Source organism: Denticeps clupeoides, chromosome 5 (assembly GCF_900700375.1).
Source record: "Denticeps clupeoides chromosome 5, fDenClu1.1, whole genome shotgun sequence".
In the NCBI taxonomy this organism is placed as follows: domain Eukaryota; kingdom Metazoa; phylum Chordata; class Actinopteri; order Clupeiformes; family Denticipitidae; genus Denticeps; species Denticeps clupeoides.
The window spans coordinates 21,761,194-21,767,790 of record NC_041711.1 but is presented as its reverse complement, the minus strand read 5'-3'; the positions used below and the strand labels follow the sequence as shown (position 1 = coordinate 21,767,790).

Below are 6,597 nucleotides of genomic sequence, written 5' to 3'. Positions count from 1 at the left end.
CACACATCACTGTTATCAGATCACTGTTAACAATTAAGGTGTGATTCTTGACTTGATCTCCTTACACTATGGGTAATGTGCAAAGATGCTGGGCAATTAAATACCTCATAAGGTTAGACTGCATTCATTTTACAATCAAAAAGGTGGGTCATTAGAACTGAGTAATGAACAGCCTTCAGACCCATCTTTTTTCCTGTATGTGCATGTCATCTCTGTTCTGTAAGTGAGTTGACATTGTTCTCTATACAAATTTAGACCTTTTTTGATCTGTTTATATTAGAATTTACAAGTAAATGTTCATTTGAAAGCTATGGATAAAAAATAAATAAAAAAAATGTGTATTGTATTGCCAGGAGAATTATTGATTTGGTCCACACCATCTTGTTAAAGGGGGGAGCTTTGTTTTGGTGGATTAGCTTCAAGATTCCTGGCATGCTGCTGAACCTACATGCTCCCACTGGTTGGAGGCTGTAAAAGGCTTGATAAGAGCAAGTGCAGGGATTGGATATTTGATTGCATTGTCAAGAGCAGCATGAAAAAATACCTCAAAACAAAATGAGGAGAATGACAGAAAACAAGTTATTCAAACATAATTAAATAAAACATATTTTAATTGTAGACATACAATAATCCCTGGTACACCAGGTGACACCAATGTACTTATAGCTGGTCCGTAAGACCCACAGGTGTGTTCAGACCAGGACCATGTTTTTAGATTGCACAAATTTAGTGTAACATCAGATCAACATGGATGTCCTTGTTCATCTCTGCCCCCACCAACTGCCACTAGTGAAGTGACAAGTGGCGGACGAGGTGGTCCAAAAGATGGCTGAGGTAGGTTTTACTGAGCCATCATGCAGCATGTGTGCAGCATCGGCTTCTTGGACAAGGACAACAGTTGGTGTTTCTTTTTTGACTATCGCTACCTTAATACTGTCACCCGGTCCAACAGCTACCCACTAACTTGCATGATGCCCTTAACATGATTACATTATTACATGTTCCAGTTAATTTAGCTCCTTAGATATGTGCTGCAGAACTCCATTGATTCTCTGACACTAACGGTCCCCAGCAGGCCATCAGCCAGGAAGCATCTCCGCTGAAGGCCCCTGGGAGCATGAAGAAATGCTCGGCATTCATTCTGGCTGGAACAAAAGCTTTTTATTTGTACAGTCATGGCCAAAAATTTTGCTGCTTTATGGCAATTTGCATATACTCCAGAATGTTATGAGGTATGATCAGATGAATTTCAGTCCATCTTTGCCAAGATTAACTTAATCGCCAAAAAACTGCATCGATTTCACCCGTCTTAAAAGAACCTGCTGAGATCATTTCAGTGATTCTCTCATTAATACCACTTGAAATCATTGTTCTTCCTCTGTTAACCATGGTTACCTGCAAGGAAACACATGCAGTCACTGCATTGCATAAAAACGTATTCACTGGCAAGGATATTGCTGCTAAGAAGATTGCACCTAAATCGATTATTTATTGGATCATCAAAAACTTCGGGGAGAGCAGTTCAAGTGTTGTGAAGAAGGCTTCAGGGTGCCCCAAAAAGCCGAGCAAATGCCAGGATCGATGATTAAGCTGCGGGATTGGGGCACCACCAGTGCAGAGCTTGCTCAGGAATGGCAGCATGCAGGTGTGAGGGCATCTGGAAAAATGATTGTCCAGAGAAGAAAAGGTCAGAGCTACCGACAGTACTCTCTAGTGCCAACAGTAAAGCATCCTGAGACCATTCATGTGTGGCGCTGCTTCTCATCCAAGTGAGTGGCCTCACTTACAATTTTGCCTAAGTACACAGCAATGAATAAAGAATAGTACCAAAACATCCTGTGACAAATTTTTCTCCCAACTATCTAAGAACAGTTTGGTGAAAAACAATGCCATTTCCAGTATGAGGGAGCACTGTTCCATAAGGCCAAAGTGATAACTAAGTGACTCAGGGAACAAAACAAATTTTGGGTCCATGGCCAGGAAACTCCCCGGACCTTAATCCAATTGAGAACTTGTGGTTGATCCCCAAGAGGTGGATGGAAAAACAAAAACCCACAAATTCTGACAAAGTCCAAGAACTGATTATGAAGGAATGGGATGCCATCAGTCAGGATCTGGCCAAGAAGCTGATTGACAGCATGCCAGGGCGAATTGCAAAAAAAGGGCCAGCACTAAAAAAATTGACCCTTTGCATAAACTTGGAGTAATTGTCAATGCTAGAATGTTTGTGCCCACTTGTACCTTGGTCACCGGACAAGGTCAATCCTGATGACACCAAGGCATACAACGCCACATTTGTTGGGCTCCCTTTTGTTGTGTCCATAGAGGGGTTGATATGTAATGCTACCAAGTGGCACCAATATACTGGTCCTTAAGGTGTGTATTGTTTAGTTTTGGTTAAATAAGACCAATATTTTAGGTTGCCTCACTCCTTCTGCATCAACTATGGTTGTTGAAATTAGTCGTATAATTGATGCATCGCAATGCAGCCGTGGATGATATTGTATTGATGCAATGCAGATCATATCATAATGACGTTGCTTGGTGATTTATGAAAATTGTTGTTAAAAAGTAGTCCTGGTAGTGACTGTGGCAGCCTGAGTACAGCGCCTCTCCGAGTTAAAGTTACATTCTGCGCAGCACCTGGTGGTCTACACACAGTCTAAATAGTCCCAACAATATTGTGTGTAATGGATGTGTAGTATAATTTTGTAAAGAATACTGTTTTGAACTAGGGTGGTAGTAGCCTAGTGGTTAACACACTCGCCTATGAACCAGAAGACCCAGGTTCAAATCCCACTTACTACCATTGTGTCCCTGAGCAAGACACTTAACCCTAAGTTGCTCCAGGGGGGACTGTCCCTGTAACTACTGATTGTAAGTCGCTCTGGATAAGGGCGTCTGATAAATGCTGTAAATGTAAATGTAATAAAGATATCACAATAATGTCCAGGTTGAATATTTTTTACACTCAGTATTGATGTTCACTGTTTACCAAATTTACCAATTTACCTTATTTTTATTAATAATTCATGTTAATAGAAATGTATTAGACATTAGACCTGATTGACAGAACAATCACTATATATATATAGTTACATCAAATTGTTTACATCAAATTATAGTTACATCAAATTACAAATGTTATTTGACACTAGAGGCCTTGAATGGAATTTTTGTGTTGTTCTCTTTCAAATTGATTGCCTGCAACATTTTTCAAAAGAAATAATCTATGCTGTGTTACTTATTCACTATTGATTTGCATTACAGCAGAACAATAATGTCAGTTAAATTTGGTTACAGACAACCATCTTGGAAGAGAAAAATAAAAACATTTTTCTGCTCATTTTATCAAATCAAAGCATCCAAGAGGTGTATGAGACCTTAACTCTGAAAACATTATGTGAGCATTTAGAAAATGTATGGCATGCATCATGATGCATCGATATCGAGGCACTGATATTCATAATTGAAGGTTCACGCTTCTAGCTTCAACCAGATGTTAGGTTGAGCTTTTCTTTTTGGTTTGTTTTTATGTTGTAGGATTCCTTTTTGTTTTTTAAATATCACAACCACGGGGCAGTGGTTGGCCTAGCCAGGAAGGAAAAGAACACATAATTAGAAAAAAGAAAGTGAAGTGGTTGTCATTGTGAAACACAGCACAACACACAGATCACAAAGGAAAATGTGTCCTCTGCTTTTAACCCATCACCCTTGGTGAGCAGTGGGCAGCCACATGACAGGCGCCCGGGGAGCAGTGTGTGGGGACGGCGCTTTGCTCAGTAGCACTTCAGTGGCACCGTGGTGGATCGGGATTCGAACCGGAAACAGGTCTGATTACAGGTCTGCTTCCTTAACCACTAGGCCACCACTGCCCCAAATTATGCAGTCGAGGTTCCCACATTTGGGTAATTCGCAGGGGTCAGCACAGCCAGAGTGCAATGTCTGAGCCTCGCCCTGGGTGAACCGCCTTCTTGATTACAGTATCTCACCTGCCAGGTAAGAAAGTTGTTGCTTCTGTGCCTTGCCACACCCTGCTTAGTTTGACATACATTCATCAACAAAGCTTTACTGGTGTATGGTGTTAATATCATTTTGGGGGCTGTGGGGGCTTCTGTGGTTTCTCCACAGGTTTTAATTATGTCTTGTGATGAAGCTGGACATATGGGAAAAACAAGATACAGCAATTGGATGAGCCCCCATATTTGTCATGACCAGCTCATGGCCACGATAAATAAAGGTGGGAGGGGTGCAGGATTCGCTTTTCAATAGTAAATTTAATAAAACTCAGAAAAAAGAACAAAGCAGAACAAAACAACCAATGATTTTTAATACAGCAATTATATATATATATATATATGATTAATAACAGCTGTCATAATAAAACATTTCTCAGATTTTGAGGTGAACCTGCTTTGACTGGTTTTATTTTGGCTCAATGGCACCAGGCCATGGCATGATGAACTGGAATTTTACGCCAACCCTTGTCAGAATATCAGCAGCTTTTAAACTGCTATATTCACACCATGCAATCTCGCAATGATGCCCAATAAAACGTTATGGCAAGAAAAGGCTTTAAGCAATTAAACATCATGATGCATGAATGAAAAGATGGCTGGTGTGCAGGAATGTTTGCTCGATTGATTTGAAAAAAGCCTGTGGAATGCTTTTGTTTGTTTGTGAGTGTTCGGCTTAATGGGCAAAGATAAACTGATTAGATTTTTTTTAGCACTTCCTTTTGCCTGTGCTGAATTGATGCTTACATCATTATTAGTGATTTTATGTAACAGCTATAATTTTAAGTGCTTACCCCTGCCTCATTTTTATGCTTTGCTGATAAAATATATTTTAAAACGCTTACTGGGCTTTATGTATTTACCCTCAGTTGAACTGAACTGGAATATTTAATGTTTAATTTGTGCCCGATGTTTATGCAAAGGTGTGGTTTATGACAGTGTGGCATTCAGAACAGCAGCCAACAGGGCAGTGGTGGCCTAGCGGTAAAGGAAGCAGTCCCGTAATCACAAGGTTGCCGGTTCGAATCCCGAGCCATCACTGTGGTGCCACTAAGCAAAGCACACACACTGCTGCCCGGGCGCCTTTCATGGTTGCTCACTGCTCACTAAGGGTGATGGTTAGAAGCAGAGGACATATTTCGTTGTGTGCACCATGTGCTGTGCTACAGTGTATCACAATGATAATCACTTCACTTTCAACAGCGTTTATGCTACTGCCACTCTTTCTTCCCTCCTTCATTTTTTCCTTACCTTTTTTCACCTGTAAGTGTCTTGAGGGGTGTCTGTCATGACACTGTGTTTCATAAAAGGCATCAATCAAAACCATCTGGCTGGGCATTGATTGGTTTGCCTCATTAAGCGAGTTCCAATGCCCTGCTGGTCTTGGGGCATTGGGCCTGAGGAGAGTTTTATCAGAACAGGCTCTCCATTCGTTCAGACAATGCTGGAGCTGATGGTAGAAATTAATAGTGATCTGAAACATGCTGCAGGTCAAGAGCAAAGCCAACATTTTTCTGTTCAAGGGATACTTCATGACCAGAGGAGCTACGTGATACTCACTAAAACAAAATCCAATATATTTTAATTTCATTTGTAAGATGGGGCATTCTGCAGGACCACGATACTTCTGCAACCTTTGTCTTGTAGAGAGGCAAACACCTTTTTGTCCTCGTGACCATTTGGTGGTGATGGTTCGTGGGGGTCAGTCACCTGTTCTTTGTTCTTGTGACCATTTGGTAAATAATAGGTGTGAAGCGCCAGCCATGCTCTCTTTGTCTGCCCCAGATGGGAGACTCAGAGGGCATGATGACAGAGACAACTAATTCTGACTGATCTGTAGCAACTAAAAAAAAAAAAAAAAAGTGAAGTGATTGTCACATGTGATACACAACAGCACACGATGCACACAGAGAAATTTGCCCTCTGCATCTAACCCATCACCCTGAGTGAGCAGTGGGCAGCCATGACAGGCGCCCGGGGAGCAGTTTGTGGGGACGGTGCTTTTGCTCAGTGGCACCTCAGTGGCACTTCATCGGATCAGGATTCGAACCGGCAACCTTCTGATTATGGGGCCGCTTCCTTAAACCACTTGTGCTTTATGGGACTTCCATTTTCTGTTTCCATCGGGAACTGAGGGTAATTTTCCTTGTGTGTGTAGAGAGAGTTTTTATACTATTCTCCACAGTTTTACACATTCAGAATCTGCTGTTGAAAAGAGAAAAAAGTATTTAAAAAATCTGTCCCATTCTACAAACATCTAAGAGACAGCAATTTAAATTAGTTATTTTGTTTAGCAGTTGTGAGGACACAGCATCTGCATAGCTTTTTTGGACTGTTATCTGTCAGGAAGGACAGATGTTTAATCCAAATGGTTAATCAAAGAAAAGTTTAGTGTCCACATCATGAGAATATTCAAATACAAATGGACAACCAAAATTAAGACCAAAAACATGTTCTTAGGATAATATAGTTTGCTCTGCATACTAACAAAGGTGAAACTGGTGATGTTGGGAAAACCTTTACTTTAATGCGATACAGATTAGTATGAACTGTGCAACATATTTTTTCAAAATAATGACCT

At 40.8% G+C, this 6,597-nt stretch overlaps 1 pseudogene; it reads right to left on the bottom strand.

The window, feature by feature from the left end:
* Positions 1-3,862: 3,862 nt before the first annotated feature.
* Positions 3,863-4,007, bottom strand: LOC114791438 (uncharacterized; annotated as a pseudogene).
* Between the last annotated feature and the right edge of the window lie 2,590 nt (positions 4,008-6,597).